The sequence below is a fragment of the Gymnogyps californianus genome, chromosome 6, assembly GCF_018139145.2.
Source record: "Gymnogyps californianus isolate 813 chromosome 6, ASM1813914v2, whole genome shotgun sequence".
In the NCBI taxonomy this organism is placed as follows: Eukaryota; Metazoa; Chordata; class Aves; order Accipitriformes; family Cathartidae; genus Gymnogyps; species Gymnogyps californianus.
Window position 1 is genome coordinate 34,941,792 of NC_059476.1, and position 13,929 is coordinate 34,955,720.

At 41.1% G+C, this 13,929-nt stretch overlaps 1 long non-coding RNA gene across 1 annotated transcript; it reads right to left on the reverse strand.

Annotated features, from left to right (window-relative positions):
• Positions 1-2,153: 2,153 nt before the first annotated feature.
• Positions 2,154-7,079, reverse strand: LOC127018045 (uncharacterized). The gene is made up of 4 exons (XR_007766682.1): positions 6,993-7,079; positions 5,720-5,804; positions 5,179-5,325; positions 2,154-2,334 (listed from the first exon to the last, which is right to left on the reverse strand). It is a non-coding gene; the product is annotated as an uncharacterized LOC127018045 (long non-coding RNA).
• Between the last annotated feature and the right edge of the window lie 6,850 nt (positions 7,080-13,929).

A 13,929-nucleotide genomic window follows, 5' to 3' on the forward strand; every position in this document is an offset into this window, starting at 1 on the left:
TTCCTCCCCCACCCCCTGCACTGTTCAATTGTTCACATATCTGTAGTATTTCTTAAATAAGTCTGTTTCAGAAGACAAAAACATTGGATTTCATACCTTTTGCCAGACAGCTTTTGTTTATAATCTCTTGAAATTTCCACAGAATTCCCCCAAATCACATTTTCTGGCAAAATACCAGCCTGACTCCTACAGTCGAACATTCACAACACAAATATTTCCCCTCAGTATTTTCAGATAAACCACTGCCCTTTCATTTCATTACATTCTCTTGACAAAATATTGAGATGTCTCTGTGCAATTATTAAAAAACCAGAAGTCCGCCACAACCAGCGAAAACTGACCCCAGTATCACTGACCTCGAGAAATCAGCTCTCAGTGCAAGCGGACATCTTCACCTCTGTTTCTCCAGTTTTCCAGATCTCTAAATGAAAGACCTTTTAAAGGCTCATCTTTGCCCTAAACACTTCAAGTTACATTTTCAGCCCCACTGTTTTGGGATAATGCACATCTCTGAGCTCTGCATATGCAAGATTTTTCTTTCCATTCTTTCCTCCAGATTAGGAAGACTCAGAGGAAAGAATTTGGCCTCTGTTGTTTGCTAATTATGCTCAGAAGTTCCTACAGAACATCAACCTCTTGCATCAGACCATGCCTGGACTTACAACCTGCCCAGCATTTGGCCACTCAGCTCTGTTAACTGAGTTATTCCCTGCCCTTATCAACTCTTGGACTTTCCCTTTGAGACCTCAGTCCACTAAAGAGGGAAAGACGGACTTACTGCAGGAAACGCGGCCCCGTGTTTCTGCATCCTTCCTGCCACATCTTGCAAAGTGTTTAAGACAATACATTATGCAATAAAAATGAATGAAAATTTGAAAGCACAAGCAGAGTTGTGCTCTGATAATCCACGCAAACTGCAGTTCAGGTAGGTGTCCTCTTCTCAGAGTACTGTAAATAACTAAAAAGAGGTCTGGCTCCAAACCCTACTGAAGCGAGGAGCAATTGCTCCTCACAAAGTAAGATGCAGCTGTTGACTGTTCCCAGCGCAGCAATGCCTGGGGAGTTCCTGCTAACTCAGACTGCCACCGTGCAGCTGACAAGCGGATCATTGCATGTACAAGGCAGCAGCTCTACAAGGCCTGCAGGAACTTTGTGTGAATGGGACTGGTTAAGCTTCAGGGGGCAGAGACTACCCCACCAGGACCATTCTGTTGTCTATAGTCATGTTTATTTAACTGATGATTTACGTCTGCAAAAGCATCAACTTCTCAACAAATTATTCATCAAAAGACTAGCTCCATGCTTTCTGATTTCCAACACTGACTTTCAGGATATTTCATCTAATAAATCTGAAGTAGGTATGAATAAACAAACATGGCATTATACTAAGGTTGTTAATTATGCACCAAGCTACACAGTGTTAGAGGTACACACAACACTGGGAGCTCATGGAAGATGAGTCTGCAAAAGGGAAAGATTCAGAAACTTCATTTCACTTTTAGCTTCACCTGTTTTAGATGTTTTGGCTAAAAACGTATTAATAATTTCCAAGTTGTTATTGACTGATTTAGCATATGATATCTCTATATGATATTTCAACCTTCTACATGCTGTACCTAAGAACAATCAGACTAAAGTCTTTCTAGTGCGGTGTTCTGTCTCTGTTCATTTGTAAAATACAGCTATTCCGCCATCATTCTGTGTGGGACCAGAGAAACAATACAGAGCTTTTCACCTTGGAAGGGGAAGAAAGAGAGAAAGAAAACAGGAAAGTTCCCTTCTCAACAGGGAATAAAGGGCCCAATCACTTGGCATCAACACACTGACTCAGATCATCTCTTGTAGGAGGAGACAAATGTTGTCTTCAGAATTACAGTCCCAGTTGAAGCTTTTCTGCATAGTGGAGCAAATCATAAACATAAGGCCCTCATTAGCAGATAAAGCTTTCCCAGGGACAGAATAGTGACTGGGAAATAATTCGATTCCTGAACACCCAGCATTTCAGCCATCAGCCCCAAGACAAAAGGAAGGGAGAGGCCAAGAGATCTGGCACTAAGCTTGTAAGGGCCCTCCTGCAAAACCTCTTCCAGGCACTTGCAGGACAGTATCTGTTTTCATTCAGGCTCAGCACGCTTACAACTCCTCACCTTCCTCCTTGATGTGACAGTGACTTGTGCAGCAATCACGTTCCCACACCTCCTTCTGGGGAGGAAGGATGCTTGTTTTCTCCTGGCTTCATTTACCTTGTCTGAAGTATCAGCCAATATTCAGCACTGCTGTACCAAGGGGTCTGTTGCAAAATGCAGGTCAGTGTTCTCTCAGTTTCATGGTAATCTAAGAAAGAAATTATGCTGATGTAAAAAAAAAGAGTTTAAACAACCAAATAAGGACTCCCATAGCCAATAACACCCTTGCATCTCATTTCTCTGTCATTCTCCCAGCAATCAGTCCTGGTCAGGGTGTTGCAGCATCATTCAAACAGTTGGCATGGGCACCGTCAATTCCCCTTCCTCCCAGTCCCCATCTTCTCCCTCAAATCGGAAACTGCTTTGTATTACTGGAGACAAGGAAGCATCCTCCCCTGGTAAGAGATGCTGTATATGGAAGGAAAAGGATGAAAAATAAAAAATAAGTCTGCAGCATTTGTATAGGTTATATGTATATATAGCATTTGTATGGATCTACCTGTTATCCAAAATTTCTCTACATGTAACTAAGAGAGCATTTGGTTTGCGGTTTGGGGTAGGTGGTTTCTCATACAAACATATGAGGCTGCATTACAGCTACAAATGTTTCTTTTGAACACATAACACTAACAGTATGAAAATATCTGTGCAAACGTTTTACCAGTGATGTTCTTAAGCCTTGCGTTAGTGTATTAGTGTTGCTAAACCCAACAGACTAAAGTAGTTATCACATCTGTTAAAACTCATCAGTTTTCTATGAACAGTTCTATACACAGAGAAAATGTCTGTATCCCTCATAAACTGAGTATCGGTATGAAACAAAACCAAGTGTTCAGAAAGTTTTCAACAAATAAGGTAATATTGTGATACATATTAAGACCTCTCAGAAAGGAGAACATTTATTGCTAACAAGCTTCCAAAACAAGCTGGATATGTAGGGCTGCTGGATTTTTTTTTTCCATCAATGAATTGTGGAGGAAATTGCAGAATTGATATTAATCTTGCCCCTTAACACGTCTTGCTGTGAGATTTCCTCACAGTCTATTTAAACTTAATTTCACAAATATCCCTTGAAAGTAGAGGTTTTAAGAAAACAAAATGACCTGGGTCCCCTGTACTGAAAGGTGAAGTGGGCTATATTTAGAATCACCTTTGCAGAAAGGGAACACCTCAATAAATGATCTGCATGGCCATTTGTGACAGAGGGTTATGTGTCTGCCAACGCAACCTACATTTTTTAAGCTAATAGTACAAGTCAGAATAAATATTATCTCCACTCATGTGACAGACCTTTGATAAAGCAGAATTGGCCTGGTTGATTAGGAGTACGTGTCAAACACAGATAATGGGGGAATCCCTTTCAGCAACAGCACACAACCTCAGCAACCATAATGAGACCAATTTAACGAGCCTTCTGTTTTACAAGAGATATTAATTGCAGTCCTGTCACATAAGGTACAATTCAAGATAAAATACGTAAAAAGGAGGGAAATTGGATTTCATTCCATTTTTGTCACGATTATAAATTTTCTTGCAGGATCATGAATCTCCCCACTGCTGATCTAAATACTCTGGGTGGCTGACACACTGCCGTAGAACAACATGCATTGTTATGAAGGCTGTTGAACACTAGAAGAATGTCAGGCTTTTCGTTGCATCTTTCTGCCATTATGATTTTTATTCTACTCTAGGCAATTTTTGTTTGTCTGTTTGTTTTGTAAAAACACAAAAAGAAGGCACCATTCCAGTTTATCCATCCGCAAGGATGCTTCCTCATCTCTCACCAGTACGATCATGATCTTATAAACGGTTCTGCAAGTGCTCCATTTGATACTTCTTCAATGAGGCTCACAGACTTACAGTTAAACATACCTACAAGTGTTGCACTGGATTGGAGTACAAATTATCTTCATGCAAGTAAATCGGAACTCCCAGTTCAGCGTTTCAATAGTTATATCTTCATCCAAACACTCTTCGTAATAGAATATGTGATCTCTGTTTGTGTATTATATGAACTTTGTATTACCAAAGCGTGTACTCTCAGGCAAGACTCCTTCGATCAAGGGAGAGGGTGGACCTGCCAGATGGTAGATGCTCCTGGCTGCTGCATGGCAGCGAGGATGCTCTCCTGTGAGCTACATCCTCACCTGTAGCTACACAGGTGACGCTACATCCTCACCTGTGAGTCAGAGCAGCTGCAGGCTGATCACCTGTATGTGGCACTTACTGAACAGTGGGTGCTGCCCACGTGTGCTTTGCGGCACTGAACAAGTCTCAGCCACCAAGTTGCACATCTGCCTGTGTTGAGGATTTACCATTAAAATTAATTCTAACAAATACATTGTTACTTCAGTGGACGTAACATGCTTCTGAACCAGATCTAGTTGTCTTTTAAGAATGAGTACACTTGCAATGAAACAGAGTGGCTGCAAAGCTCTGACTACAATATATTCAGCCCTAAATATTCCCAAATTATATCAAAATGGGAGAAACTTAGAGAAATTTAGTCCTTATTCCTAATCCAGCCATCAGGTTAGAGGAGTTCAGTTTGCTTAAAGATACTGCAACAGCAGCTTTGCAGACAGCCTTGTTGCTAAAGAGCTGAACCTTAAAGCTGTTCGTAATCCTGAACCTCGTCCTGGCAATGCCAAGAACTCCAAAAACACATGTACAACCTGTGAATATACCCAGTACCTTTGTCATCAAAAGGTTGATTTTTTTTTCCTGAGAAGGAAATAGGTGAAAAAAAAAAGCAAAGACGGGCTAATTTTTCTACAAAATACGTTAATGGGATTCTTTTATTTTTCAGCAAGGAACAAGGACACCCACAAAGATAAATAGACTTTTGGGAATATTTCACATTTATATAGGGCTTTACATGCTAGCCTGAGACAGCATCTCAGACAGTTTAGGACATCATAGCAACCGAGAGTCCAAAGCTGCTTGCTTATGAGAGTCCAGGCAAGCCCAGGCTCACCAGCAGAGTAGTTACCTTAAGGGACTTTGGGTGACATGTCAGGCAGCTTCTAAGAAAACTTTCCTTTCATACGTTGGTGCCAGCATTAAAGTCCATCATTTTCTGCACAAAGCCTGCATATTCAGGAAATGCGGTACTGAAATTCAGCCAGCCATACACATACTGCAGAATTCAAAGCATGGTGTAAGTCTGTCAGTCAAATGAAACAAAACATTGAAACACACACTTTTTAAAATCTGGTCTTATTCAGCAAAATATTTGCATGCTTTCGGACACATCTCCGAGTGATAGTGGTTCCTAAATCCTGTCCTCAAGAAGTGACTCAGGGCCACATTTGGCCCAAAAATACAAATATGTACTAACCTGGATTCTCAGAAGTATCTTGGAGTCCTAATTCATACTTTAAAAGTCCCAGCTAGGGTTTATCTGCATTTTAGGAACCTCAATAACTTTACAAATCCTGTCCAAAGAGTTTAATTTGCTTCTGAAAAGAGGTGCTTTAAAAATTATAAATATGTAATTCACAGTAATAGAACCTCAACACATAGTCCCATACCTGTTGGACCAGAAAGCAAGTCTGACACTGGAAAAAGCAGCTCTTTACTGCTTGTATGGAAATGCTGAGATCATTCCAGGTGACCCTGTGCAGAGATAAAAGGACCAACAGAGTTTTTGTAGGCAGTGTTTTCTGATTGTAAGAAAAACACAAAATACACAGATGTGAGAACATTTGCTGGTAAAATTATTGAATAATCATTTTGTGATTTTGTTTTTTTGTTTTTTAAGATTTTCATTAATGGAAAATAATGATAAGGTAAGACAGTGCAATATATCATTTCATACTCTGCACCCTGACAATATCCTTTCTGAGATTATTCATTTCATTTTTCTGAAAAGTACCATGTACATATAAGCTACTTAATTAAATACAGGAAGTTATCTTCTAGCAACCCCCTTCCACATTCTGAATATGAAAGAGTACACTAGAATATTGATAGCCCAATGCAATATTTTAATGTTGGAAAATATATTAGTTTTCAGTAATTACAATGACTCATCAAGAAAGAGAAAAAAAGAAAAGAATGAATATATTAACTCATTTTGATTGTCTTTTGTACTGTCACATCGTGAGCAAATAAGAGCCTCACGTATGTAAAAGCAGCATTTGCTCTCTCCTGCAGGGATATCACTTACCCACCAAGCTGGGACCGACCTTTTCTGTGACCTTTGTGAAAGTCACCCCTGCTCCCCCACAGTTAACACGTTCTGAAGATCATCCTTTGTCTCACTGGCTCTGGTCACATACTAGCAATGGACTCTGCTACACCGGAATTAATCAAACAAACTGCTCCAAGCTTTAATCTGTTATATAGCAGCCAGTGCAACAGAGAGTGTCATCTCATGAGTCCCATGTTTGTATGCATTCAGTGGAAGAAATATACATGTGGCATATTGCCTTCACTGTGATCAACATGCCAATTGATATTTTCACCTTGTTCCGTGATAGCTGCTTCCTAAACCAAGCACCTATGAGTAAATAATAGCAAGGACAGATCCGTCCTCTTATATTGAATTTCAACGATCATGATAAAACCTGGGAGTATCCAGAAAATAAGCCTCCCAGTACAGAGGAAACCTAAATTTCCAAACCACCAACACAGACCTGCCAGACAAACATCTAGACTTCTCAGGATCAGTGTTAAAATGCCACAAAGTGGTGCTCCCCAACTCCATAGCCTGGGCAAGGAATGTGGGAAGGTGTCAGATACATCCTAGCATTTTTGTATGGCTTTTCCAGGACATCTGAAACACCTTAGGTGAGCACATACCTGACATCCTCTTGACCCTTCAGTTTGCTCTCCCTGCATGGCACCAGCTCTCTGGGACTCTACAAACAGCAAAAGCTCCCAGGAGCCCCTGATGCAAGGTGGCAGCTGCAACAGTTGAAGACATCTAGTTATTGGTTTATACACCCCAGCTTTCTAGCAAACACCCCAAATCTGCCATTCAGGCCAAACCCTTCCTTCCTCGCTAAAGTAGAAGGTTAATGTCCAGGTCAGCAGTGCAGAACCGGTCTGGTACCCTGGGGTATGAGATTTCGAGTTGGGGATTGTGTGTTTGAAAAGTGTTGTTAGCTAGTCTCCTCTCGGCTACCGTTAGAGGAAGGTGTTTGTTATTCCAGGGGAAATTAGAATACTTTCAGCTCACAAAGTATTTAAAATGCAACTACTTCAAAAAGACAGGCTACAACTGAAGTTTTGAGCAGTGGCTTTCAGAACCCCACCCTCAGCAAAGCAGAAAGAAAAGAAACAGGAGCTTAGCATTTCCCACAAAATAGGGCTGTGTAAAACCCCCAGGCCAAAAATACTCTTCAGAGATCCTCGGAGAGCATAAAAGATCAAAACTTCGACCTCAGCCCTGTGTATCTGAATTGCTAATAGATGCTCAGTACTGTCTCCATCTGCAGCATCACACAACGAGAATTAGAGGTAATTGTGTTTTTAAGGAAAGGGAGTGTTTCACATTGCCAGAAGCATCTTCAAGACTCAGACTCAGACTTACGATATAGCATTTTCTATCTTGCCCTGAACAAGGTTTTCCAATCACCAGTTTATGAACAGCTGCACCAATACTGCGCTGTTCTTATGTGCTAAATAACAATGGGACATTGCAAAACTACAAAGGCTCGTCCTGTCCATTTAACCAGCGTGTCACATGGAGACAAAGCATAATGCAGCCCTGTGAAAAGTCCACCCACAAACCTCATTTCACACTATAGAATGAGGCACTTCAGTTCTCTGTCTTCCTCCTCTCACATGAGTTCACACGACAGCAACTTAAACATTTTGGAGACTGCAGAATATAGCTTTCCAAAAAGTCGCCTGCTTAAAAAAAAAAATAATTAAAAATATTTCAGTCTACCTTGCTATTTCTTTCTTGTTCAAAACTGTTGTGTTCAGTTCAGTTTAAAATGTAAATCAGTACTGAACAATAAAACAGAGCAGTTGCCATTGAAGAGAAAAGCCATGTCATCTTATTAAAACGTAACACTACAGAATTTGAATTCACAGCATTTCGAAGTGAATGTAAAATGCTATTACTAGAAATATAATTTTTTTCATTACTGAAGCATACTGCCTTAAATTGCAAGATAAAGTTTAAAAAACACTGCAGTATTTATTATCAAACAGGAGATATTTATTTTATCAATTTAACCCACAACAAAACATCATTATACTGACACAGTGGTACCAAAAAGGACAACCCCCCTCCCTGCACACACACACATGCACACATACAAACGCATGCTCGTCTTACCCAAAGCTGGCAGAACAGCCACGCAGCTCCAAAAGGAGGGGCTAAAAGAGCAACAAAACCAAATATTAACTGTCAGAAAAAAAGACATTCCTCAGCAAAGCTATATTTGGAAGACAGTGTCATGTTGTTACCGTGGTGTGTTGATGGGACTACACAACAAACGTAGTGTCACAGCAAAAAGAAATTAAAAGGAAGGAGTAGTGAAGAGGATTTAAAACTACTGTTTTAGGAGTCTGTTTTCCCCAAGCAGAGTGGTAGGAATTAGTGAGGACTGGTCAAGCAATCAAATGTTCCTGGAAGAAGTCCTTTATATAAACAATTGAATCATTCCTATTTGGTTTTATTCAGATTTTATAAGCCCCAAAATAACCCTTTTAAGCATTTAATTTTATAATTAATTAATTCTCTGCACTGGGAACTACAACAAACTAGGAATAATTTTCTTAAATGAGGAGCCAGCTGATAGCTCAGGTTTCCCAACACTGTTCACCCTTAGCCTTTCTGAGAATTCATTGACAAACTTCCCCATTGACAGCCCCACGCAGCAGAGTCTCAGCGCTGTAAACCACCAGCATTTACATTTGGTTTTAACAGTCACGAAAAAATGGAAAATATCCTTCTGCAAAGCAAAGGGAGGCCGATACCTTTATCTTAAAGGGGCACTGCACACAACTAATCAGATCCTGCAACATGCTGAATATTTTCACCTTCCACAAACTCAAGGTGCTGACAGGGTGGATCCAAGGGCACAAATTAGGGACTTTTGCCTGAATACACTTCTTCTGGATGTTACTTCAACAACAGCTATACCCAGAAACTTCTTTAGCTGAGCACAATCAGTACAAAATGTGGTATTTCCAGTAACAGTCTGAAGAAGACTAACATCAGTTAGCAGTCCTGCTAAGTCACCTGTATTGGTGCTAAGGGCCCTGTTTTGGTCACTTAGTTTAGACACGGGGGCTACTCCTTTGATTTTACAAGGGTATTTGCCAGATTAAGGACTGCAGGAGTCAACAGACATGCCAGTCCTCACAATCAGAAGAAAGAACCCTTTTAACTGTCATGGTTAAATGAGGCCTTTAAGACCCAACTCTCTGACATGCAGGTGAGCACAATGAAATTACAGTAACAAACCTTATGCAGATACAACTGGAGCAGGATATAGCCCTCAGAGCCAGCTGAAAGCTGCAGAAAGCCAGATGGGAGATCCTCCAGACTCTCACACTCTCCTCTCAAGAAAAGAAAAAGAAAATTTTGAAGTTGCCAGGTGCAACTTCAAGCAGGTGCCAGTCTTCCTCAGCTGAAGTCATTGAACAAAACTGCAGGGATGAAAAAGAGCTTACCTAGGTGCTTCTGCAAAATTAAACTAAAGATTGTGATGGGAGCAGGATAAATGACATTTCTTTTGCCTTCTTAGGAATTCTTTTGAAAAAAACAGTGGTAAAATAAATCAACAAATTAATCACCATTGACTTATTTTCCTCATGATTACATGACCCACACAATGCAAGAAGGGAAAGTGTTCCTCTGCAACCAGGCTGTTAAGACACTACCTTGCAAATAAGAACTTTCTCTCTCTCTGTTGTAATGGGTCTTGACGTTGACTTCGTCATGTTAATTTGCCAAATTCAATCCCAGTATTTGCTTGAATTGAAGCGGCAAAGAGATACGAACATCAACCACCAGCTAAGTCCATGAAACACAAAAGCTGCCCTTTTATGGTCAGTGGTACTCCCTGTACTTTTCTTCCTTTTAGCAAAATTAATGGTCAGATCCAGGAAAAATGCAGACTGGCTAAATTGTAAGTAATCTTCTTGTTTCAGAAAAAAAAAGAGAAACCTTTGGGAAAAAAAACCCCACACTGAATCATTTGACAGATCATGTTTCTCAAAGAAAGCAAGCTAAAATTTTATCACAGCTGAAGTAAATTGGCAGAGGATTTGGCTGTAACAAAGACACCCCTCTAAGCATGAAGTTTCCCATTTTGTGAGTTCAGAGATATACCTGCCATTGCTGTACCCCCATTTGGGAAGGGCTTTGAGGCAGGGGAGCAGAAGAATTGAGAGCAGCCTGTAAATGGAAGCCAACATGAATGCAAGGACTACATGCTGCATATTGGTATCTGCAGAAGATGCATGGAAGCAGACTGAATGGGTACACAGACACATCTGCCAAGCCAAGCCAAGCATAGAAGAAACAGAAAAATGTAAAAATCCAATATTGTATTTTGTATGTTTTTTACAAACACCTTGCTGATGCAGGCCCCAAAGATGGGAAAAGGCTGACTGATGTCTCACTTTGTAAGCAGGAACTCTGGTATCTTTGGAAGACACTGGAGTGGTCCAAAAACCTTGGGGAGGGCTTTCACCTACCTTGTTTTACCTCCGTCTTTCCCACATACACCCTCAGTCTCATGCTGGGTTACAGCCAGCTGCTTATGTGTCATGCTTGATTAGATATGTAAGAGAAGAGGACTTCGTTCCAAACACAGGAGGAGTCAGGCATGAAGCTGCAAGAGGAGGTTGCAGGGAATGAGCATGAAATACTCTGTGCTGGCTTGCCTCATCTCATGGGCCGCACCTTCTCTCAGAGGCTGGAGTCCTGCTTTTTATTCCTACAGCTCAGGGTGCTGATCTTCCAGCTGGAGTACGGCATCAGGCTGCTGCTCTAAGCCATCAGCAATCCCAGACTGCTGTTTTCAAGAACACCATTGCTGCCCCACCTCCCTTCCTGGGGGAAGATACGACTTTGCTACAGACAGATTGATTACTAAGAGCATGAGAGCTAAACAATATATACATTTACACAAATTACATATTGTGTGAATGCAAAGCTTTGGTTCATTCAAAGGCAGCAGCCTCAGAGGGAACCAGATGGGGACATGAATAGGTTGAAATTAATGACTCGCAGAGATACAGTAGAATTCAGCATCATGTTGTGTCTCTGGCTAAGTTCACAAACAAGTGTCTCGAGAAGATAACAAGCGTTTAAAGGTAAAATCATCATCAGCACAGCAATGGGCAAGAAATTTGATTGTAACCTGTAAATTGAACGTCAAAGGTCTTACAAGGCGACTGATCGCAGGTGGACACTTAACAGAAATGTGATACTGTACACCTGATATAAAAAAGCTCTCTTAATCGCTTCTTTCACATGCATAAGTAACTCACACTGCATGTAAATGTCATATCTCTAGTAAACAATTCATTTAAAATCATTTATGTACAGCAGAAAATGTATTTTAATAGTATTTTTCTAAAGGTCAGATAATGCAAAGAAAAACAGATAAAAAGGAGACAAAAGCTTACCCAAGTGATAATTTGAGTCTCCTACTAATGGCTTATATAACATAATGGTGTTTAAAAAAAATAAGCATTACATAAGTGAGAAGGAATAAGTAGCATGGCAAGGTCAAGACCAAGACTTAGGAAATTCCCATTAAGGCAGTTCATCCCAAGTTTACTCTTGCATAAAACAGCATAAGAGAGCTTACTCTTGGGTAGGGTATACAGTATACAAATATATCAAACAATTATAACATAAAATTAGAATATTCTCTTTCCAGTACAGATGTGCTAAACCATAGGATTTGGCTCCAGATCTGATTTTCATTCCCACCAGACTCTGGGAAAGGCCACATCCTATGTTTTGACCAGGTCATTTCAGGACATAAAATGAGAACTAGTTATGAAATTCACTTTCCAAAACCCTCAGTACCCAGAAGTCAGAGGAACTCTGAACTTACAGGACTACCTCTATTCTATAGCTTGCCAGACAAGCTTGATTTCAAAAGTTGCTATCAGGCCAGAACAAGTTGGTCCTTCTAATGTATGTGTGACAGTGCCTGGTGTCACATGTACACTTATGCCTTAGATGGGCCACACTTTCAAAAAAATGTGCTTGCATTTTCCCTCCATCCCTAGACAGCACGAGCAAATGCACGCACACACCCCAAGGCAAATTCAGCTTAGCAACAGAAGCTAACAGAACATGAAAAGTAAAGTTATTATTTGCAAGCCTCTAACAGGAAAAATATCACCCCCCTGCCCTTCCTAATGCCATGCTGGTGTATGCACACACACATACATCCCGGAGAGTTTAGAATAACTTTAAGGCAAATTTTGCCTCTACTTTCTATTTGTTAGTGTGTTTCTGACCTATACTACAGCACCATTAATTCTAAGAGTCCAAGATGTTCTCTCTTTCAGGAGGAAACAGCAAGACGTGCTAAATACAGTGTACACTTACTAGCTGCGTAGTGGCTTCTCAAACAGCAATAACCATAATAAAGTTGTCAGATCTTCCTTCTCACTTCTCATTTGACACTATAACTGTTTCTACCATCTCAAGTTATTGTAGTGGGTAAGAGTCACAGCAAATTGCTGCTGTAATTATCAGCATGTTTATGCATCCCCAGATACAGCTATCCCCCGGATTTCCAAGAATGTTCCCAAAGAGTTGAGTCTGAAAAACAAATAAAACATTTTAAAGCACAAAGAAGAATGCCAGTTGCCTCCTTGCAGCCTGGGCAGGCTCTAAACGGTAGGAGATTTTGTATTCCTGTCCAATAGTTCCCCTTAAGGGCAAAGGGCTTGGACATGCATCTGACAGTAGGAGCAGAAGGTTTCTATCTCCCCAGCTCTGAAGAGACCTCAGCCTCCTGCAAGAATAGGGTCAATCTCACCTGGTAGCTTCCTTCCCCTGGTGCCATGCACTTTACTTGACATTGTGCAGACACTGGCTGAGTCATCCAGCAGTTACGTGGCAAACACCTTCTTGGAGACCTTTAGGGGAGGACACTGATGCATCTTTACTGCACCACGCTGCCTGAGCAGCCAGGGCCATGTGCTGCTGCCTGTGCTGGATCTACTGGGGATGTTGATCAAGGTCTCTCGTAGCCAGCTCAACTCCTTGCCATATCAGGGTTGTTCCCTATTGTAGACTTGCACACCTAGAGATCAGTCAAATTTTAAATGTTTTCACAACCTTCAGTGGGACATCATTGCTGAATCCTTCTCCAGTGGGCATCATTACAAATTCAGCAGCTTCTGAAATACCTGTCTGCATCTATTATGCTGTTTGGGGGGTTTTAAAGATGCATCATGGTCCACAGTTGCCATTCCCCTGGAGCACATGCTGCAATGTTTTGAGAGTTTGCCAAGCGGGCCAAGCCCACAAGGTTCCTAAGTTCCCACTAACATGGCCTGCCACATAAAGAAGCAGAACAGATTTTTCTGGGGAGCCGCATGCAAGGCAGCATCTTAGCAGGCAGGCTTATCATAGTCCCTCTCCCCTTGCAATGAGCATCCAGACAACAGTGGTGCAAGACAGGCAATCTGTGCTGTGTGGATGAGGCTTGAGTAGTCTGTAGGATGTAGACTAGTTAGGCTTCGGCCTGCTGATGAAAGGTCTTTCCCAGTCTGGTGCATGGCCCCTAGCAGCCTGAGG